This window comes from Artemia franciscana, unplaced genomic scaffold (assembly GCF_032884065.1).
Source record: "Artemia franciscana unplaced genomic scaffold, ASM3288406v1 Scaffold_3741, whole genome shotgun sequence".
In the NCBI taxonomy this organism is placed as follows: domain Eukaryota; kingdom Metazoa; phylum Arthropoda; class Branchiopoda; order Anostraca; family Artemiidae; genus Artemia; species Artemia franciscana.
In genome coordinates, this window is record NW_027064325.1 from 1 (window position 1) to 25,230 (window position 25,230).

Below are 25,230 nucleotides of genomic sequence, written 5' to 3' on the forward strand. Positions count from 1 at the left end.
GGTGCATGTGGACCTGGAGGGGGAATTGGGGCCCTAGTGGGGCATTTGAGTCCCTGGATGGGAATATTGGGACCCAAACTCTTGCGCAAACCTGGCAATGGAAAATAGATGTGTTCGAGCCCATTATATTACAAAAAGGAGACCTGGCCGACTGTAGTCATTACAATTTTGGTGCCCCAATACGAATATAGGTATTGAAACAAGTGTCATTAGCCATTAAATGAATCAGTGCGCTCGATACCAATAGAGAACAAGAAAAGATCTCCCATTGTTTATTAGAATCCATATATAAACTTCGTTTTTAGACATCTTGTCACTTAAAACTCACTTTAATTATTGAACAAAATACTTAGCCAAGGAAACTCAGATAATATTGTTTATAAGAAATTTCTTTACTAACCAGAAATCGAGATAACACCATATATGTCTGCTTGGAGTAGTAGTAATAACTGTGTGCTTAAGTATCAGGGTGTGTTTATAATAGGGGTTAAGGGCTATGTATGTATTGGGAGCTAATGGCTATGTGTGTATTGGGAGTGCATAAAAGGATACTACTTAAGCGGTTACATATTTAAAATGAGATGTATTTTTTCACTTCAAGAAAACTAGAATTGGATTTTTTTTTCGAGGAAACTATGTACCAATGTTTCCCTCCTCCAAGAAGGGTAAAGGCCTGCGATGCAAAAACAACCGCTCTGCAAAGTCTGGAGCCCCATGGAAATACAGTTGCTATGCCTTCGATACTTGTGTTCCCCATAAAAGGCAAGAATGCCCTCTGGGCAGCCCCTCAGCATGGGGAGAACATGGTCACCATGCAAGATGGAGCTGTCATCTTAGAGTAAGTGAAAACTCCTTGATTTTACTCGTAAAGCTTATTTATTAGGGGTAAAAACTTAAAACGAACAGAAATTACTCCGTATATGACAGGGGCTGTTCCCTCCTCAACGCCCCGCTCTTTACGCTAATCCTTTATCTTTGTCAAAGACCTCGAAGGCATCTTTGTATTTCTTTTTCAGCATTAATGTTGTTAACACTCTTAGCCAGAACAATCACCAATTCAAAAAACTGAATAGCACCGTTTCACAAAAATAGTTTTTATAGTTTTAAGTGACATATAGCGATCGCAAATTCTGTCGGTCTGTCTGTCGTTCTGTCCCGTTTTTTTTTTTTTACTTTAGGCCCTTCCAGGTAAGCTAGGACGATGAAATATGGCAGACGTATCATGGACTGGACCAGATTAAATTGGAAATAATTATTTTCCCGATTTGACTATCTGGGGGGAGTGGGGGCCGGTCAATTAGGAAAAAATAGAAAAAAAATGAAGTATTTTTAACTTACGAACGGGTAATGGGATCTTAATGAAATTTGATGTTTGGAAGGATATTATGTCTCAGAGCTCTTATTTTAAATCCCGACCAGATCCGGTGACATTGGGGGGAGTTGGAGGGGGAAATCGAAAATCTTGGAAAACGCTTAGAGTGGAGGGACCGGGATGAAACTTGGTGGGAAAAAATAAGCAGAAGTCCTAGATACATTATTTACATAACCAAAACGGATCTGCTCTGTTTGTGGGAGTCAGGGGGGGGGGGTTAATTCTGAAAAATTAGAAAAAATGAGATATTTTTAACTTACGAAGGAGTGATCGGATCTTAATGGAATTTGAAGTTTGGAAGGATATCGTGTCTCAGAGCTCTTATTTTAAATCCCGACTGTATCCGATGACATTGAGGGAATTGAGGGAGGGAACCTAAAATCTTTGAAAACGCTTAGAGTGGAGGGATCGAGATGAAACTTGGTGGGACAAATAAGCACAAGCCCTAGATACGTGATTGATATAACCGGAACGGATCCGCTCTCTTTGTGGGAGTTGGGGGGGGGGGGTTAACTCTAAAAAATTAGAAAAATGAGGTATTTTTAACTTACGAAAGAGAGATCGTATCTTAATGAAATTTCATATTCAGAAGGACCTCAAAATCCAGATCTTTCATTTTAAATCCCGACCGGATCGAGTGTAATTAGGGGGGGGGGCGGGAATCTTAGAAAACGCTTAAAGCGGAGAGATCAGGATGAAATTTGGTGGAAAGAATAAGCGCAAGTCTAAGATAGGTGACTGACATAACCGGACCGGATACGCCCTCTTTGGTGGAGTTGGGGGGTAATTTGGAAAAATTAGAAAAAATGAGGTATTTGTAACTTACGAACCGAGGATCAGATCTTAATGAAATTTGATATCTAGAAGGACCTTGTGCTTTAAAACTCTCACTTTAAATCCCGACCAGATCCGTTGACACTGAAGGGAGTTGGAGGGGTAAACTGGAATTCTTGGAAAACGTGAAAATCGAGGTATCTTACGAATGGGGGATAGGATCCTAATGAAACTTGATATATAGAAGAATATTATGTCTCAGATGCTCCATTTTCAATTCGAATAGGATCCGGGTACATAGAGGGTTGGAGGGAGGGGAACAGAAATCTTGGAAACCGGAAAACTTGGGAAACGCTTAGAGTGTAGAGGTCGGGATGAAACTTGATGGGAAGAATAAACACAAGCTATAGATACGAGATTGACATAATTGGTACGGATCTGTTCTCTTTGGGGGATCTGGGGGTTGTTAACTTGGAAAAATTAGAAAAAATTAGGTATTTTTAACTTAAGAACGGGTGACCGGATCTTAATGAAATTTGACATTTAGAAGGAACTCATGTCTCAGAGCTCTTATTTCAAATCTCGACCTGATCTGATAGATGTGAATAGAAAAAAACACTTATAAATGTCGTAGATACGTGAATGACGTAAACGGACAGGATCCGCTCTCTTTGGGGGAGTTAGGTGGTGGGGTTCAGTGCTTTGGCGAGTTTGGTACTTCGGGACGTGCTAGGACGATGAAAATTGGTAGGCGTGTGAGGGAGCTGTACTAATTGACTTGATAAAGTCGTTTTCCCCGATTCAACCATCTGGGGTGCTGAAGGGAGAGGAAAAATTACAAAAATTGAGGTAGTGCGTGATCGGATCTTAATGAATTTTGATATTTAGAAGGACCTCGTGACTCAGAGCTCTTATTTTAAATCCCGACCAGCATTAAGCCTCTGATTTTCCTTTTAAAGCAATCTATTGATTCTTAACATTTTGCTAGAGCTCATACCATATCAGTTCTTGGCTCCTCCGACCTCTTCAAAAGTGCCATATGAGCTCTTAGCTCTTGTTTTTTATAGGTTTTTATTGCATCTAAGGAATATGTTTTTTTATTGGGATTTTACAAAACCCTCTAAAGTTGTTACAAGACTTTTTTGTGTCTAATCAATTTGTAAGCTCAATATGATCAATCAATTTGGTTAATCAGTAAACCAGGGGATGTCTACCTTGGTCCGTAAGAATACCAAAGGCTAGTGGTTTTTCAAAATATGTTAAAAGTTTTAATTTCTTGCTTTCAGAAATGATTGAAACTGCTTTTGGTATCCAATACCTTTGTTAGGATTTTTAAGACTACGAGAATAAATTGTCACTGAAAAATAAGTCGTTTTTGTAGGAGAAACAGAAAAAACTTTTTTTTAGACATTCTGCTCATAAGAAAAAAGAATTCCAACCGGATCCGTCCATTTGCAATTGGACTGCAAGAAACACTGTTTTTGACTCTAGAAAGCTTCCACTTGCTTTTAAACCAATTTTGAACCCTGTTCTAGATGTCATATTGTTATTGGTGACAGTTTTCACATTTAAAGTTTTTCATGATTGGTTGTAGTTGTTCTTTTGGGAAACTTGGACGTTTCCTTATTTTTCAAGGGACCAACTTGAATTGTATTAGATATCTCTCTACTGCAGCTCCGCATAATTACTGCATTACAAGTTTTGTTTCACGTTCTTCAGTTGAATTGTCAGTACTCAGTACTGTGAAAGACGGCAAAACTGTGATTACACATTCAAGTCGAACATAAAATGTTTTCCCACATAATAGGAGTTGCTGTAAACACAAGTCTATTCTTGAATGCTCAATAGAATTCCTACGCTGTGATAGCACGACGGATAGATCTTCCGGCAAAGGACTAGAGTTCAATTTCCATTGCCGCAAGGTTGGGCAACAGGTCTGCAATTTGCCCTGTAAAGAAGAAGCGTTGAATCGAAGCCCTTTGCACCATCAACGGCTCGGGAGGATGTTTATCCTTTTAAAAAATAGAACTCCTGAATATTAAAAAGGAAAAACTTCAGAGAGCGAACATGTTTAATTAATTTAACTTGCCAAAAGAGAAGTAATAAGCTACTTTTAATTCCGTTCATTGTTCATGATTGATCTTGAAAGATGTCAACTTAAGAAAGGCGCTGATTCAGTTTCATCATTCTGGCGAAATCTGGAAAAAAAAACCAGAAACTATCAGTAAAAGAATAAATAAACATTACAAAAGATTTCTGAATAAAGATTAATTATAATAACATCAAGAAAACATGATTAAGCTTTTTCACACTCATTTTCAACCAGATTTTGAGCCAAGGAGTTAGGCAGTCCCTCCAAGTCCGGCAATAACTGTTTATTATTTCCTTGTTTTAATGTGTCGTGGACCTCTAGACTCACTAACACAATCGTTGTACTATGGCTATCAGGGATCTTGTGAACTCCTTTAAACCTGCATGGTCTAATTTGTAGTATAACAAGCGTTACCATTGATTGGAGGACAGCGCTGTACCCAAGAGAATAAGTAACTCATATTCTCTTCTAACCGAAGATAAAACAGAAAATCCTACCACTGTAACCAAATTGATTTTTTTAAGGCGGGGGGGGGGGGTAATATTGCTAAAATTGAAATTGGGTATTTAGCGATAGACAAACGCAGCTGAGAGCCCCATATATATATATATATTCTATTTTATTTTCTATATTTCTATTTTAGCAGTATTATCCCCCCCCTTAAAAAAATCAATTTGGTTACAGTGATAGGATATATATATATATATATATATATATATATATATATATATATATATATATATATATATATATATATATATATATATATATATATACATATATATATATATATATATATATATATATATATATATATATATATATATATATATATATATATATATATGTATATCACCTTAACCAAATTAATAACTACCACTGTATGGATAACTGTACTACGAATTGACTTTTTAGGGGAGGGGGGGGTAATATTGCTAAAATAAAATAGATCCATCACTCAGTCATGTCATAAGTCATACCTGTAAGATAGGTCAGTAGCCAACCACTTGCCGGCACACCCCCTTTCTTTCTGCTTCCACAATCATAAATAATACAGGTTCGCACCATTTAAAATTGATCCAGTTACTGAGATATACACAATGAATCCCTTGAACAAAGGAAATGGGAGAAGCTTTTATACGCACTAAGACCCTAGGTGACAGGTTATTTTGAGGATGACCGTAATGTCTAGATATCTCTACAGTCAAAAAATAAGGCACTCAAAAATTTCAGGACCCTTTAGAGGGAAAAGAAGTAGAAGTAGGTACTTCAAAATACCTTCCTGTGACATACTTTAGCCTGTAGACACATCCCTGAAAGTTTCATTTTCCTACCCTAAACCCTTTCTGAGATAAGAAGAAGTCAATTAACTAGAATTTTACCATATATATATATATATATATATATATATATATATATATATATATATATATATATATATATATATATATATATATATATATATATATATATATATATATATATATATATATATATATATATATATATATATATATATATATATATATATATATATATATATATATATATATATATATATATATATATATATATATCTATATATATATATATATATATATATGTATATATATATATATATATATATATATATGTATATATATATATATATATATATATATATATATATATATATATATATATATATATATATATTGGCTGGGTAGAGAATTTAAAGTGGCGAAACCCTATAGGCCAGTGTATTCTCCTGATGAGCCCTTGTGTTGGGTTGTTGCCTCTGAATTATTGGTCTTTATTATTTTTTCTATTGTTTGGTAAATGACAACTTATACTTATTGACGACATGACTGCCTGTCCATGGATTATTCTTTATGGTTGATTGTGTTTGGCTATGCTGTTTGACCTATGTGATTTTATGAATGAGTAGGGTTAAGGCCTCATTCAAGTGCTGGTCTATATTAATCACTAATTTAGGAAAACAGTCTTCCTTTCCTCCTTCTGTCTCTTTTTTTTATGTGTTAGTGCTGTTGCATTGGTGATTTCTCTTTTCATGATATATATATATATATATATATATATATATATATATATATATATATATATATATATATATATATATATATATATATATATATGTATATAAATGTAGAATATAGAATATGTAGAATATATAGAATATATAAATGTAGAATATGTAGAATATATATATATTCTAAATGTAGGGCTATGTCTAGGCTATTTCATAGCTGTCCCATTAGTGATTTAATCATGAAATTTTAGCTCAGAATTCTACTCAAATAACGGGGATTGCATTTTCAGAACTAAAGGCAGAGAAAAAGCAACTGGTAACTGAAAATTAAGGTAAAATGTTTTTTTGTCAAAATTTCAATAGGTATAGACCTGTCATGTAGGCAAATTTCAGGGCCCTCTAGAGGGAGAAGGAGTGGAGGTGGGTACTTTAAAATGTCTTCCTGGGATATGCTTTAGCCTGTAGACCCATCCCAGAATGTTTCATTTTCCTAACCTAATTTAACCCCCTTTCAAGATAGCAAAAAGTCATCACACAACTAGAATTTTGCCACATATATATATATATATATATATATATATATATATATATATATATATATATATATATATATATATATATATATATATATATATATATATATATATATATATATATATATATATATATATATATATATATATATATATATATCTTGAATATATATATATATACTAGCTGTTGGGGTGGCGCTTCGCGCCCCCCCAAGCCCCCCCGCGCGCGTAAGTCGTTACGCGCCATATTAGTTACGTGTCATTGTAGTTGTGTCCCTATGTCCCACCTGTGAATATATATATATATATATATATATATATATATATATATATATATATATATATATATATATATATATATATATATATATATATATATATATATATATATATATATATACTAGCTGTAGGGGTGGCGCTTCGCGCCACCCCCAAGCCCCCCCGCGCGCGTAAGTCGTTACGCGCCATATTATTTACGCGCCATTGTAGTTGTGTCCCTATGTCCCACCTGTGAATATAGATAGATATATATATATATATATATATATATATATGTTTTTAACTACGTAAAACTTGCGAATATACAACATTCTTTGCTGTCCCATTGTCTGTGCATATAAATAGATTGTCAGGTTTACCGACTCTTGAACATGCAACATATAATGGTCCATGGGAAAACAATTCGTATTCAGATCTATACCTCATGATTCTAATGATTGCCCTTGAGCTTTGTTGATGGTGATTGCTAATCGACGATTCCCTGTGTCGCCGTCGTCATTTATATATCCCCGTGTGCCCCCGGTGTCCCGGTCGTCATTTATATTCCATGTGTTCCGGTCGTCATTTATGTCCCGGTGTCCCAGTCTGTGAATTCTCTTTGAGGGTCCCGGGCGTCATTGATATTCCTTGTGTCCCGGTGTCCCGGTCGTCATTCGTGTCCCGGTGTCCCAGTCTGTATATACATTCGTTTTTGAATAGGTCTTTTTTTTAGGTTTTAGTTTTCTGCCTTTTATTTAGTTTTTTTTTAGTTATACCTCATGATTCTAATGATTGCCCTTGAGCTTTGTTAATGGTGATTGCTAATCGAACATTCTCTGTGTCCCCATCGTCATTTATATATCCCCCTGTGCCCCCCGGCGTCCCCGTTGTAGTTGTGTCCCTGTGTCCCGGTCGTCATTTATATTCCCTGTGTCCCGGTCGTCATTTGTATTCCGGTGTCCCAGTCTGTATATACATTCGTTTTTGAAATGGTAAATGATGAAATAAATTTTTGTATTTTTCCCCTTTTTTTCTTTTTTTTTTTTTGGTTTTTACATTTTTTTAGTTTTTTTTTCTTTTTTCTTTTTAGTTTTTTTTTTATTTTATTTTTTTAGTTTTGTTTTTCTCCTTTATTTTTCTTTTTGTTTCCTTTTTTAGTTTTTTTTATTTTTTAGTTTTTTTAGTTTTTTAGTTTTTTTATTAGTTTTTAGTTTGTTTTTTTTCTTTTTAGTTTTTTTGTAGTTTTTACCTTTTTTTTAGTTTTTTTTTTACTTATGTCCTGGTCGTCATTTATACTCCCTGTGTCCCGGTCGTCATTTGTGATGGTTTGTTGACGGTGTTTTGTTGATGGTGATTGCTAATTGAACATTCCTTGGGTCCCGGTCGCTTTCTCTTTGAGTGTCCCGGTCGTCATTTATATTCCCTATGTGCCGGTGTCCTGGTCGTCATTTGTGTCTCAATGTAATTTCGTAATTTCGTCAGTCGAAAACATGACGTCAGTCGACACAGAAACATGACGTCACCTGACACACAGACAGACAGACAACTTATTTATATATATATATATATATATATATATATATATATATATATATATATATATATATATATATATATATATATATATATATATATATATATATATATATATATATATATATATATATATATATATATATATATATATATATATATATATATATATATATATATATATATATATTATATATATATATATCTTAAAAAGGGAGTTATGCACAACTAATGTTTACGAAAAGGTAAATATAGAGGATGAGAATTTAATTGAAAAAACTGAAGAATACTTTTTAAAAATTTTAATATTAAAATAAATGACAATGATAAAAAGTTCCCTTTCCTATATTGGACTGTAAAATTTCATAAGAATCCCCCTAAACCACGGTTTATTGCTGGAGCAGCTAAATGTCCAACCCGCATTGCTGCTACTGACCTCTCTTTAATTTTAAAGGAAATTGTAAATAAACTTGAAACCTATTGTTCTGGTATTAAAAAATTTTCGAATTTTAATCCATATTGGAGTGTTAATAATTCACTGCAGGTGATAGATTCTTTAACAATGGTTTCAGCTAGAAGAATTGAGTCTTTCGATTTTACGACAATGTATACTAATTTATCACTTAATTTAGTGTTTGATAATTTAAAAACTGTTTTCAAGAAATCTTTCCTCTTATCAAGTAAAAGGTTCTTAAAAATAGACATTTATAATAAAAAAGCTATATGGACAAACTGCTTTAACACTACAGTTAACTTGAGATGTTACAGCTTGGATATGATTTTTGAGTTATTGGAATTTGTTTTATACAATACTTATATAAGATTTGGGGGTGATTTGTACAAGCAAATTATGGGAATTCCCATGGGGGAGGGGGAATGCCAGCCCATTTATAGCTGACTTGTTTTTAAGTCAGCTAGAATATAAATATATGATGGATAAGAATAATCCAATTAATTTAAAACATGCTTTGTCAAATAATAAAAGATATTTAGATGATATTTTGGTCTTAAATTGTAAGGATTTCATTGATATTTCTAAAAATATATATCCATCAGAGCTTATTCTTGAGCCTAGTCATGGCGCTGGTCATGAAGACCATTTCTTAGATTTAAATATTAATATTTGTGATAATAATAAATTAAGTTTTAAAATATATAATAAAACGGATGATTTTGATTTTGAAGTGATTAGTTTCTCATTCCCTGAAAGTAATATACACTCAAATATCACATATTCTGCGTTTTTCTCACAGTTACTTCGTTATGCAAGGATTTGTAGTAATTATATTGATTTTAAAAATAGATGTAAAATCTTAAGCCAAAAATTGATATCAAGAGGTTTTTCTGCAAATAAATTAACTTGGCAATTTAAAAAATTTAGTTTTCATTATAACGAACTTTTAAATAAATATCAAAAGAATTATCTAGAAATACTTAAAGAAATTTTTAACTAATTTCGGAGGTTCGAGAAATGTTGTCACAGCGCCATTTATTTTGAATTGTGTTTCTAATTGAGCGGATTTTCTAAAATATTAGCCTAAAGATGAATTCTATAATTGTTTAGTTCATTCAGGTTTTTTGCAATGTGTTAATATTTGTGATTTGGTAAAATTTATAATATTTAGTTTACCTATTGTTGCTAAAGGGAGGGATATATTAACAGGATAAGCTTGTTTTGGTTTTACTTGGTTGTTTTACATTTGCTGTTTTTTTTCATAGGCATGTATTTTGGGGGTGATACCTGACGCGGGGATGCCATGGATATTCTGTGGTAGCCACAACACTGTGCTGGGTAGAGAATTTAGAGTGGCGAAACCCTATATAGGCCAGTGTATTCTCCTGATGAGCCCTTATGTTGGATGTTGCCTCTGAATTATTTGTCTATATTATTTTTTCTATTGTTTGGTAAATGACGACTAATACTTATTGACGACATGACTGCCTGTCCATGGATTATTCTTTATGGTTGATTGTGTGTGGCTATGCTGTTTGACCTATGTGATTGTATGGATGAGTAGGGTTAAGGCCTCATTCAAGTGCTGGTCTATATTAATCACTAATTTAGGAAAACAGACTTCCTTTTCTCCTTCTGTCTCCTTTTTTTTTTCTTTTTTTTTGTGCTGTAGCATTGGTGATTTCTCTTTTCATGATATCTATATATATAAAAATAAGTTGTCTGTGGATGTGTGGGTCTGTCTGTCAGGTGACGTCATGTTTGTGTGTTGACTGACGTCATGAAGTTAGTTGTCGTCATTTTTGTTATGACGGTGATGTCATTAAAGATATTTAAGACATGCGTTCACGTAGAAATCTATTAATGTTTAACTCTAAAATGACTGACGAACTTACAATGGCAACAGCCGAGGAAGATGCTCAAAGAGTCTATGCCAAAAAACTTGCTGCTGATAGAGAAAGTAAGAAAAGAAAGCGTGCCGAGGAATCAAAAGAACAGCAAGGAAACAGGATTGAGGCTGATAGAGAAAGAAAGAACAGAAAGCGTGCCGAGGAACTACCAGAGCAACACGAAACCAGACTTGCTGCTAAAAGAGAAAGTGAAAAAAGAAGGCGTGCCGAGGAACTACATGAGCAACATGAAACCAGACTTGCTGCTAAAAGAGAAAGTGAAAAAAGAAGGCGTGCCGAGGAATCACAAGAACAGCAAGAAATCAAGCTTGCTGCTGATAGAGAAAGTAAGAAAAGAAAGCGTGCCGAGGAATCAGAGCAACCTGAAAGTTATCACCTGGCATTCAGGTACAGCCCAGTCAATGATTATGGCTTGAGTAGATGTGTTCAAATCAGGACTATGTCTAAAATTTGTCCCTATTGCAAGGCCTTGAAATTCAATGGTGAAACAATGGGAATGTGTTGCGCCACAGGAAAAGTTTAACTTCCTCTATTGGCTGCACCACCAGAGCCATTGAAGACTTTCCTTACTGGAACTACGTCGGAATCTAAGCGTTTTTTGTCACAAATCAGAAACTCATGTTTCCAAATGACGTCGTTTGGAGCCCAAAACGAATATCCAGATCAATTTATGTCTACTTTCAAAGTAAAAGGGCAAATTTATCATAGAGCAGGGTCCCTTCTACCATTCTCAGGCGAGAATCATAAATTTTTATAATTGTACTTCATCAGTGATAGAAATTCTGAATTGAATGCACGTTGCGAAATTTCTCCCAACGTTGAAAGGACAATCGTTTCCCAATTGCAACATCTTTTCCACGAAAATAATAATCTAGTTCGTCTGTTCAAAACAGCCATCGATTTGATGCCTACTGATACGCATAAAATTGTTATTTCTGCTGACAAAACACCTCCTGGACAATATGTGCGTAGATACAATGCTGCAACTATCGACGAAGTGGCAATCGTTATGGTCGGTGATCAGTTTTTACCTCGAGATATTATTCTTCATAAGCGAAACGCTCAGTTGTTAAGAATTGCTGAAACTCATCAATGCTACGATGCCCTACAATATCCTATCATTTTTTGGGATGGAGCCAACGGCTATCACTTTAATATTAAATTGATGAATCCAGCCACTAACAAAGAAATGAATAAGAAATGCAGTGCAATGCATTATTATTCCTATAGACTAATGATTCGGCAGGACGAAGAAAATATATATTTTAAAATGCCGTCAATTGTTTCACCAATTCGTCGTTGATATGTATGCTACAATTGAATCAGAACGTTTGCTATATATCCGCCTGAATCAGACCAAGCTCCGTTCTGAACAATACATTCATTTGCGAGATGCAGTTATAAATGACGGTAATACCACAAACGTTGGAAGATTAACAATTTTACCTTCGTCATATGCTGGCAGTCCCCGTCATATGCATGAATATGCTCAAGATGCTATTGCGTATGTTCGTCTCTATGGTCGTCCAGATTTATTTATTACATTTATATGTAATCAATCTTGGGACGAGATACTGCAGCTTTTACTTCAAGGACAATCGGCGGTTCAGACATGACATTACGGCCCGTGTCTTCCGGCAAAAGTTGAAATCACTGATAAACTACATAGTAAATTTTGAAGTGTTTGGGTCAGTGCGATGCTGGATGTACTCAGTGGAATGGCAAAAACGAGGTTTGCCACACGCACATATACTAATCTGGCTACATAAAAAAATTACTTCGAGCGAAATTGATGATGTGATTTCTGCTGAAATACCTGATGAAAATGTCGATAAGGGGTTACATGATATTATTGTAAAAAATATGATACATGGACCTTGCAGTGCACTGAACGAAAATTCACCATGCATGGCCAAAGGAAGGTGCACAAAGCAATATCCTCGACTTTTAGTATCCAACACAATTACTGGCAATGATGATTACCCACAATATAGAAGAAGATCTACTGAAGATGGTGGTAAAACAGCAATAATAAAGAAGCGTAACAGTACCACCATCAAAGTAGATAACCAGTGGGTTGTTCCATATTCCCCATTATTATCAAAAACATTTAATGCACACATAAACGTTGAATACTGTAACTCCGTAAAGGCAATCAAATACATATGTAAATACGTCAACAAAGGCAGTGACATGGCAGTTTTTGGCTTGCAGTCCGAAATCAAAGATATCGACGAAATCGTACAATATCAGGCTGGAAGATACATAAGCAATAATGAAGCTGTTTGGCGAATTCTTTCATTTCCGATACATGAACGTAGTCCCGCTGTTGTTCATTTAGCGGTACATTTACAGAATGGTCAATGTGTTTATTTCTCGGAAACCAACGTGCAACAAAGAGCCCTGAATCCACCGGATACAAAGTTAACCGGTTTCTTTTCGCTTTGCAAAAATGATTCTTTTGCAAAAAAATTGCTGTATACCAAAGTGCCTTCGTATTACACGTGTAATACTAAAAATAAAGTATTTGAACGTCGAAAACAGGGTAAGTCAGTTGATGGCCAACCTACCATCTGCAAAGATACCACGATAGGAAGACTCTACACCGTTCACACCAATCAACATGAATGCTTCTTTCTACGCCTGCTTTTGGTGAATGTACCCGGTCCGACATCCTTTGAGTATTTGAGAACTGTAAACGGTACTATACATGACACTTAGCATAGTGCATGCCAAGCTCTGAATTTATTGGAGAATGACCAACACTGGGATAACTGCATCAATGACGCGTGCGAAACGTCAACTCCAAGTCAAATTCGTGCATTGTTTGGCATCATTTTAACAACTTGCTCTCCATCAGCTCCTACAGAGTTATGGGAAAAATATAAGTCAAAAATGTCCGAAGATATACTCCATCGAAAACAGTTAGAGACGTCAGATATGACTTTTGATTTTACATCAGAAATTTATAACTACACTTTAGTTATTATAGAAGATTTATGCGTATATATGGCAAACAAACCTCTTCAGGATTTGGGAATGCCTTCACCTAACCATGTTGCTGCTGTTTCGACATGTGTAGAATTGGATCGTGAACAAAGTTACAGTACAAGTGATCTATTGTCATATGTACAAAATAACATTTCCAAGTTAACATCAGAACAAAAAGTCATTTATGATACAATAATGCATTGTGTCGATAACAACGTTGGAGAAATTTTCTTTTTGGATGCGCCAGTAGGTACTGGTAAAACGTTTGTGATAAAACTGATTCTGGCATCAATTCAATCAAAAAATGATATAGCGTTGGCAATTGCGTTGTCCGGAATAGCCGCAACATTGCTGCCTGGTGGAAGAACTGCTCATTCCGCTTTGAAATCGCCTCTGAATTTGCATTCTACAGAAACTCCCACATGCAATATTTCCATATCATCTGGGATGGGTAAAGTATTGCAGCAATGCAAACTTATTATTTGGGATGAGTGCACAATGGCACACGAAAAATTGCTCGAGGCTCTGGATCAATGCTTGAAAGATTCCCGAGGGAAGTCGAAACCCTTTGGCAGCACATTAATATTGCTTCCAGGAGATTTCAGGCAAACATTACCTATAATACCTAGATCAACTCCTGCAGACAAAATGAATGCTTGCCTGAAAAATTCTAATTGATGGCCACATGTAAAAACATTAAAATTAACTACAAATATGCATGTCCGATTGCAAAACGATGACTCTGGTCAAACATTTTCAGATCAATTGCTGGCAATTGGAAACAGAAAGCTCCCAGTAGACTCAATTTCAGGACGTATACAACTACCTGCTGATTTCTGTAATTTAGCAACATCCAAAAATGAATTGATTGAAAAAGTATTTCCAAATATCCTAAACAATTATAAAAATAATAAATGGCTAAGTGAAAGAGCGATTCTTGCACCCAAATCCTTTACAAGTCAGTCAACACAGTTTTGGAACCAAATGAAGCGGTTAATTATCCATCTGAATTTTTAAATTTCATGGATCTTTCAGGGTTTCCACCACACGTGCTACAACTAAAAATAGGTGTACCAATAATACTTTTAAGAAATATCAACCCACCAAATCTTTGCAATGGCATGCGACTTGCTGTAAAAAAACAATGGAAAACCTAATAGAGGCCACAATCTTGACTGGGCCTTTTGAGGGTGAGGCTGTTCTTATTCCTTGCATTCCCATGATTCCAACAGATCTGCCTTTTCAATTTAAAAGATTGCAATTCCCAATTCGATTAGCATTTGCAATCACCATTAACAAAGCTCAAGGTCAATCATTAAAAAATGTGGTATAGATCTTAATACTGATTGTTTTTCCCATGGACAATTGTATGTTGCATGTTTGAGGGTCGGTAAACCTGACAATCTATTTATATGCAGTGACAATTGGACAGCGAAGAATGTTGTATATTCCCAAGTTTTATGCAGTTAATTTGTATTGTATCTATCTATATAAAAACGAGTTGTGTGTATGCATGTTTGTTTGTTTGTAAAAAGAGTGTTTGCATATGACATCATTATTAGTACATAAGGCTTTGTATATGCACAGACAATGGATATATATATATATATATATATATATATATATATATATATATATATATATATATATATATATATATATATATATATATATAGATTAGGGGGGAGCAGTTTAAGTTCTCTGATACAAACAAATGATAGGTCTATATTAGGATTCAGGATGAAATTAATTCTAAATTTAGGTCTATGTCTAGGCTATTTCTTAGCTGTCCCAGTAGTGATTTAATCTTAAAAATTTAAATAGCGTAAACTATTAGAAAAGCTAATTTTTGCTATCTTAGAGAGAGATTAGGAAAAGCAATGAGTAGATGGAAAAAATAAATCTAAAATTGAGATTGTTTAAATTGAAAATTTAGGGTAAAACAAGAAACAAAGGTAATAGGAAATGTGCATTCCCAAGCTCTATTCCTAATAACACACCTTTCTAACTGATAAAAACCTTTGTTCTGTGCATCAGAGCCTAGCCTACTAGCCTTTGAAAGCTAGGCCTAGCTCTCTAGAAAACCTTAATATTTTATAAGCACAGACAAGATTATGCTACTTACAAACTCCTAAATCTGAAGTAATCTCCAATATAACTGTATTAGTATGCTCTCTGCATATAATTTTATAAATCTTGTCAGTATATAAAAGGATACGGCATTAGACTTTACAGTCCCTACCGGCGGTGCTGATCTCCGTTTCTTGGCCCTTCAGCCAGGAAGTGCAGATATTCCATCTGAAATTTCTGAACTGGACTTTCAAATTCAATAGACAGTTCAAGTGTAAATAGAACTTGAATCCCACCCTCTTCCCAAGGGACTTGATAGGCTTCCTTAGAAATATGAATCATATTTACTCCACAATAAACATAGCTTATCTACAAAATCCATGCACATTGTCGTCCCATTTTAAAAATATACGAGACTGACGTCACAATCCTCAAATAATCTTTTTATTTGGGGGTTATAAAGTGCCAGCCCACGGACAAGTAATCCTGAGTTGCGTTCGAATCACATTCCAAGTTGACTGAAACCAGCATTCTGACGTTTTATTTGTGATTCTGAGTTAACTTTTAGCGTTCAATTTGTAAAAGTTGACTGAAAGTTAATGAAAAGTTGACTTTTAACAACTTTTACATTTTGTACGTTCGTCTCAAGTTAACTCGGAAAGAGGGCAAAAGTTTCAATTATAGGTAATCATGGAGTATGTGTTCAGATGAATCCAGGATGAAGGCACCACTTTTGTGTACTAGTGTGGTGAGTTATTGAGCCAGATTTTTTGTTGTTGGGTAGGTTGCACTAAAATAGACTTAGAAACTATGTTATTATCCTTGTTAAAACTGGCTTTTTTCTTGTGTGGATGGGTGGGTTTTATCTTTTACTGGGTGGGGGGATAGGTAGATAATAAAATGGTTAAGAAAAAACTTATAAAGTTATTGCAATATTAGTTAAAGTTACTGCAAAGCTACTTGAGCAATTATTTCAGAGCTGGGTATCCTAATACGATTTGTGTGGCCAGAAGTTTAATTGTTAGATTGCAAATTGTGATTTTCATTTGTCTTCTTTTAGTCATTCCATTCAAGATGCCTTGGATATTTTTTTTTTTTTTTTTATTGTGATGGATTGTCTTAATGCTCTGGAAAGGTAAAATATTTCAATTGCATAGGATAGGTAAATTCCAGTAGGCTAATCAATTTAAAGTCCTAAATTAGCAAGGGAAGCGTTTAGTTGACTAAAAAATCACTTATATACAGTGATTTTTTTTAAAATCACTGTATAATTGGAGTTCTTTGAACTCCAATTATACAGCCCTGTTTTTGGCCCCCTTTAGCCTGTATCCAGTTCCTGATTGCCATTTAGTCCAAATTGAATTTTTTCTGTTACTCATTTCTTGTCAATATTGCTAAGGGGTCATACTTAAGCACTAGAGAAGTATGCAGCTCTGCTTTACTTTAGCACCAATCCTCCTAATATGGAAATCTAAGGCTGAAATTGCATATTTCCTATTGATTCTGCCAATCTATACCTCAACCATAGTACCTGATAATTGAAGCAACTGTGGCAAAACAAGAACTGGAAAAATAAGTAGGCTAAAAGGTGGCAAAATACACTTAAAATTTAAAATTTGGGCTATATATTAGCAAATTAGGCAGGTCGGGAGTAAATTTTTTGTTTTTTTCATATTTTGACTTAAAAATAAAGTGAATATACTACTTGATGCCTTTTTGTATGTTCTTTACAGATATAATTGATATAATTGCTTATGTATATATATATAATATAACAATATAATATAAGATATATAATTGATATAATATACAGATATAATTGCTTATGGGTGTATTCCAGCTGATGGTTTTTCAGTAACTGCAGTTACTGCGTGGTAACTGCCCATTTTTAACTGCAGTAGAGCCAGTGGGAACAGCACAGTAACCTGACTAGCAGTATCATCATTTTCAAATTAAATACATGTGTTCAAATTTAAGGGACAGTTTAATGCTGATTAGTATAATTTTTTTTAATTCCTGCTGTTTCAGAGCATTTAGAGAGGTTCTAAGCCAACCATGGGCATTTGGCTGTCACAAATGATTTTGCTCAAATGAGTTGGTGAAAAATAAATAGAAAATATAAATTTTCTCTTTTTTTATTATTTCAAGACTAGAATATCACAAAGCTGAGCATTCACATAGCTTGATTGTATTTTAAGCAAATACAATCCCTGATGGAGTTTTGTTGATACCTGTCTTAAATTGATTTGTCTAAATAAAATGGGCCTATAGCATTTATAGGACAGTAGTGGGACAACTATAGCAATTTTTTTCAAATAATTATTGTTCTCTGGTCAAATTTGTGTTCCTTGCTAAGTGGTAGGCGCTTTGGGTTGGAACGCTTTGTCCAAGGTGTATAGGTTTAATTCCTGGCATTGCCAGTTTATTTGGTTTTGGATTGGGGTTGGTGATATGACTAACCTCAGCTAGAATTGGCCCAACTTTAAATGAGTACAGATGGAAATCTAGGGACAGTAAGGAGGAAGGGCATGCAAGAGAATAGGCTGGCTGGTCCTTAGCTTCCTATTGCACTACCTGGCTAAAGGACCACCAGGTCCTTTACTGGCCTACTGACTTAGCCATGGAAACTTTCTTTCAAACCCATTAAATATAAGTAGAAATGAAGAATACCAGTGTGATGGTCCTTCCATTTCCCTGAAATGTGGATGTATGGACAAATTTGTGGGTCATGAGAGATAGCTTGTGAATGTAATGGGGGTGAATGTTCTGCAAGATTTAAAAATTTATGACAGTTGCTCAGGTTGGCAACTGAACACAGAAGTATAATTTTGTTATTTGTTTTTCTTTGTGGCTATTATGCTTATTTAATGTCAAGTATTTTAAAGTTAATCTCCTTTATTTTGTTTTTAATTGCCATGGCCCTAGGGCTTAAATACAATAAAACCTACTTATATCCATTGATTTTCTTTAAATAGATAGGAGTTCTGTGTGTCCTAGCTTCAGTAAATTTAAATGTAATTGTGAGACCAGGGATTACAAAGTAGGTGAAAACTTGCAAATGGACCTCTGGTATCAATAAAAATTTGTAAGAAATGGATATCAATTTAAAGATTAAAAATAAACTGTTAGAAAACAAAGAAGACTAATGAATAAACAAAAGTATCCCTTTACAACCATTTAATGAATTGTCACAAATATTGGTCACCCTTAAGATTGAAATGAACAAAGCTTCAATTATGAATCCATTTTCCTTTAAACAGACTGAAGGGGCAAACCTCCAAGCTTTGACAAATTCAATCTCACTTTTGGGCAATCTCACCTTTCCTTTTCAAAGGAAACTTTCTTTGGATGTTTCCAATCCAACTAAAAACAACAGGGACAGCATCAGGTACAAGTGATCTTCTACTTAGCCTACATACCAAGGGGGAAAACATGCATCTTTATACTATAATTTACCTCCAACCTGCCTAATGTGTAAATATATAGCCAAAATTATGTAGTTCCAATGTATTCTGTCACCTGTTACCTTTCCCGCCATTCTTGCTTTGTTGCAATTGCTTCAATTAACAGGGAGTTAAAGGTTGAGGGATAGATTGACAGAATCAACAGGTAACATGTAACTTCAGCTATATATTTCTATATTAGGAGGGTTGGGGGTAAAGTAGAGCAGGACTGCATGTAAAATTATGTAAGCTATAATTATTGTGCAATTCTAAAAATCGGTTTTCTTAACATATTTTTCTCTAGGCCTACAGGTCCTTTCTTTGGTTTATGCCACATCAAACATTGTATTCCCAGAGAAAAATAAGTAGCAACAAGCTATATATATACAAGCACATATTATTTATCAATGAGGACTCTAGTGCTTATCTGTGACCCCTCAGTAATATTGACAAGAAATGAGCAACAGACAAAATGAAATTTAAATGGCTATCAGAAACTGGATACAGGCTTAAGGGGGGTAAAAAAAAAAACAGGGCTGTATAATTGAAGTTCAAAAATAGGTGGTGAGTTTTTAGTGGAATAAATATTTCCCTAGCAAATTTCAACTATAGGTCATGAAAGGAGATTAATGTGAAGCTTGATCATTTTTAAACAATAATATGCACATAAAGAAAGAGAGTATAGCCTAGAGGGTTGTATACTCAACCATGCAGCTTGCCAAGACAATTTTAAGCTCCCATTATAAACTATGCACTCATAGCAGCAAATAGCAGCTACATCAGGCTAAAGGACCAATTACTACAACTTATCTTGAGGTTTTTGTGCAAGTCAACATGGGATTTGTGTTTTATTTTGGTGAGAATAGAAAAAGCATAAAAGGCGTTTCTGACTTAAATTCCATACTTTACTCATTGTCAGACCTTTTGCCACTGTTGAAGAAGCAGCAAGCAAATTCAAGTGTTTTGACTCCCTAGGTAGGCTAGTTTGCTTTATACAGGCATTTTAGCTAATATCTTACCTCATAATGGCAATTTTAAAAAGCAATTTTTTTGCCCCTGTATAATTAGAGCATATCTAAAATTTGAAGGATGTTTTTTACCAGACAGATAAAAGGTAAAATTCTAGTTGAGTTACTTCTTGCTATCTCAGAAAGAAGTTAGGTTAGGAAAATGAAACTTTCAGGGATGGGTCTATAGGCTAAAGTATATCCTGGGAAGGTATTTTAAAGTACCCACCTCCACTTCTTCTCCCTCTAGAGAGCCCTAAAATTTGACTCCATGACAGGTCTATACCTATTGAAATTTTGACAAAACAACATTTTACCTTAATTTTCAGGTACCATTTGCTTTTTCTCTGCCTTTAGTTCTGAAAATTCAATTCCTTTTATTTGAGTAGAATTCTGAGCCATATCAACATTTTTTTTTCTTCAAAATTTAGGAAATGTTTTTTCATATCTTTAAAACCTTATAAATTGGGATTGAGCAAAGTTGTTAAGCTGAGAACAACTTTGTTGTACTTCATTTCAGCAGAAGATCTATTTTGTAAGGTTTCACTTTTATAACACAGATAGCCTATTTTTGAAGGTCATCAAGGGTCAGGGCCCTCTAGAGCAAGAATGAGTAGAGATATGTACTTTGAAATACCTTCCCAGGACATACTTTAGCCTGTAGACCCATCCCTTAAAGTTTCATTTTCCTAACCTATCCCCTTTCAGTGATATTTCAGAGAAAATTTCAGTGATATTTATATCACTTATATATTTCTCATATTTTATATCACTTTATATTTCAGTGATATTTTTCAGAGAAAAATAATTCAAATTTTTTCTCAAAAGAAGCTTGATTTTTAAAAATAAATGTATGTTTAACAGAAAGCAACTGACATCATATGAAATCCAATAAAAAAAAAATTCATGGAGAATAAATAATATCTGCCAAATATTTAACCTATAGTGAGGTGGCATAAAAGATTATTTCTAAATTTAGAAAACCCAGTGTTATGGCAACAACAGTATGGCAAATCAACAGGAATTGTCTTTTCAGAACTAAAGCCAGAGAAAAAAAACTGATAACCCAAAATTTCAGGACCATTTAGAGGGAAAAGAAATGGAGGTAGGTACTTCAAAATACTTTCCTGGGACATACTTCAGCCTGCAGACACATTCCTGAAAGTTTCATTTTCCTAACCTAACCTCTTTCAAAGATAGTCAAAAGTAGCCAAAGTAAAATTTTGCCCCTACTTTATGTTAAAAATCTAGTTTAAACAGCAATCTCAATGAATACAGACTATATAACTAGGGAAAAGGGTAAAATTGGTGCAAACAGTATTACTGGCTTTCATATAAAGTGAATATACCACTTGATGCCTGTTTTAATGCTGTTTACATATATAATAATCGCTTTTACTGCAAATTCAGATTTAAACAATTTTTGGCCTCTTAAAAATGACCTAAATATGGGGTATAAAAAATCTGTAATAGATTAGAAACAAATTTGGGCTATATATTTGCACATCAGGGGGGGGAGTTTGGCGTAAAGCATAGCATATATTAAATAAGTAAACTAATCTTTGCCATATTTTTTTTTTATGTGTTTGTGCACATTGAATTTTAATGAGAAGAGAAATCACCAGTGCAACAGCACAAACATAAAAAAAATACACCAATGGTTAGTTTACGTATTTAATATATGCTATGCTTTACCCCCCACCCCTTGATGTACAAATATATAGCCCAAATTTGTTTCTAAGCTATTACAGATTTGTAATGACCCCACATATAGGTCATTTTTAAGAGGTCAAAAAGTGCTTAAATCTGAATTTGTGGTAGAAGCAATTATTATATTTATAAAGAGGATAAAAAAAGGGCATGGAGTAGTATATTCACTTTATTTGAAAGCCAGTAATACTGTTTGCACCAATTTTACTGGGAAAAGAAGCCAATAATTTTTAGTTTTTAACTAACCTGTAATATAAAGTTACAAACCAACCTATAATTTTTTCAACTAAAAATTATAGGTTGGTTTAGAAACTAAGCCTGTTAGATTTGGTAATATTAGAATAACTCACCAATGTGATAGCTGCCTTCCTGAGAATCAACGTTTTTAACAACATAAAATTTTTCTTTTCATTCCTTATTAAGCTTAGCCTATGCAAGATAGGCCTAGAACACCAAAAACCCTTTAAATCCTAAGGAATATGCATAAGATTACTTACAGGTCACTGAAAAGCTAAGATTATTTCCACTAGGCCTATTAACAATTTCCTTGTCTTTTCTTTAGACTAAACAATTTCATATTTCTAAATTTTTTGCCATTGAAGCGTTCGATTCGCAATTCTGTGTTGACTTTCTAGGTCAACTTTTTACTAAATAAAACGGCGGCAGAGAAAAAAGTCAACTTTTAAGTTGACTTTTTCGAGTCGATTCGAACGCAACTCTGAGTTGCGTTCGAATCGACAACTCTGAGCGCAACTCTGAACGCAACTCTGAGTTGCGTTCGAATCGACTCGAAAAAGTCAACTTAAAAGTAGACTTTTTTCTCTGCCGCCGTTTTATTTAGTAAAAAGTTGACCTAGAAAGTCAACACAGAATTGCGAATCGAACGCTTCAATGGCAAAAAATTTAGAAATATGAAATTGTTTAGTCTAAAGAAAAGACAAGGAAATTGTTAATAGGCCTAGTGGAAATAATCTTAGCTTTTCAGTGACCTGTAAGTAATCTTATGCATATTCCTTAGGATTTAAAGGGTTTTTGGTGTTCTAGGCCTATCTTGCATAGGCTAAGCTTAATAAGGAATGAAAAGAAAAATTTTATGTTGTTAAAAACGTTGATTCTCAGGAAGGCAGCTATCACATTGGTGAGTTATTCTAATATTACCAAATCTAACAGGCTTAGTTTCTAAACCAACCTATAATTTTTAGTTGAAAAAATTAAAAATTATAGGTTGGTTTGTAACTTTATATTATAGCCTAGGTTAGTTAAAAACTAAAAATTATTGGCTTCTTTTCCCAGTAAAATTGGTGCAAACAGTATTACTGGCTTTCAAATAAAGTGAATATACCACTCCATGCCCTTTTTTATCCTCTTTATAAATATAATAATTGCTTCTACCACAAATTCAGATTTAAGCACTTTTTGACCTCTTAAAAATGACCTATATGTGGGGTCATTACAAATCTGTAATAGCTTAGAAACAAATTTGGGCTATATATTTGTACATCAGGGGGTTTGGGGTAAAGCATAGCATATATTAAATACGTAAACTAACCATTGGTGTATTTTTTTTATGTTTGTGCTGTTGCACTGGTGATTTTTCTTCTCATTAAAATTCAATGTGCACAAACACATAAAAAAAAAAATACGGCAAAGATTAGTTTACTTATTTAATATATGCTATGCTTTACCCCCCCCCCCCCTGATGTGCAAATATATAGCCCAAATTTGTTTCTAATCTATTACAGATTTTTTATAGTATAAAGATGCATGTTTTTCCCTTTGGTATGTAGGCTAAGTAGAAGATCACTTGTACCTGATGCTGTCCCTGTTGTTTTTAGTTGGATTGGAAACATCCAAAGAAAGTTTCCTTTGAAAAGGAAAGGTGAGATTGCCCAAAAGTGAGATTGAATTTGTCAAAGCTTGGAGGTTTGCCCCTTCAGTCTGTTTAAAGGAAAATGGATTCATAATTGAAGCTTTTTTCATTTCAATCTTAAGGGTGACCAATATTTGTGACAATTCATTAAATGGTTGTAAAGGGATACTTTTGTTTATTCATTAGTCTTCTTTGTTTTCTAACAGTTTTTTTTTAATCTTTCAATTGATATCCATTTCTTACAAATTTTTATTGATACCAGAGGTCCATTTGCAAGTTTTCACCTACTTTGTAATCCCTGGTCTCACAATTACATTTAAATTTACTGAAGCTAGGACACACAGAACTCCTATCTATTTAAAGAAAATCAATGGATATAAGTAGGTTTTATTGTATTTAAGCCCTAGGGCCATGGCAATTAAAAACAAAATAAAGGAGATTAACTTTAAAATACTTGACATTAAATAAGCATAATAGCCACAAAGAAAAACAAATAACAAAATTATACTTCTGTGTTCAGTTGCCAACCTGAGCAACTGTCATAAATTTTTAAATCTTGCAGAACATTCACCCTCATTACATTCACAAGCTATCTCTCATGACCCACAAATTTGTCCATACATCCACATTTCAGGGAAATGGAAGGACCATCACACTGGTATTCTTCATTTCTACTTATATTTAATGGGTTTGAAAGAAAGTTTCCATGGCTAAGTCAGTAGGCCAGTAAAGGACCTGGTGGTCCTTTAGCCAGGTAGTGCAATAGGAAGCTAAGGACCAGCCAGCCTATTCTCTTGCATGCCCTTCCTCCTTACTGTCCCTAGATTTCCATCTGTACTCATTTAAAGTTGGGCCAATTCTAGCTGAGGTTAGTCATATCACCAACCCCTATCCAAAACCAAATAAACTGGCAATGCCAGGAATTAAACCTATACACCTTGGACAAAGCGTTCCAACCCAAAGCGCCTACCACTTAGCAAGGAACACAAATTTGACCAGAGAACAATAATTATTTGAAAAAAAATTGCTATAGTTATACACTACTGTCCTATAAATGCTATAGGCCCATTTTATTTAGACAAATCAATTTAAGACAGGTATCAACAAAACTCCATCAGGGATTGTATTTGCTTAAAATACAATCAAGCTATGTGAATGCTCAGCTTTGTGATATTCTAGTCTTG

At 34.1% G+C, this 25,230-nt stretch overlaps 1 long non-coding RNA gene across 1 annotated transcript; it reads right to left on the reverse strand.

The window, feature by feature from the left end:
- Positions 1 to 4,199: 4,199 nt before the first annotated feature.
- Positions 4,200 to 16,512, reverse strand: LOC136043215 (uncharacterized). The gene is made up of 2 exons (XR_010621571.1): positions 16,365 to 16,512; positions 4,200 to 4,344 (listed from the first exon to the last, which is right to left on the reverse strand). It is a non-coding gene; the product is annotated as an uncharacterized LOC136043215 (long non-coding RNA).
- Between the last annotated feature and the right edge of the window lie 8,718 nt (positions 16,513 to 25,230).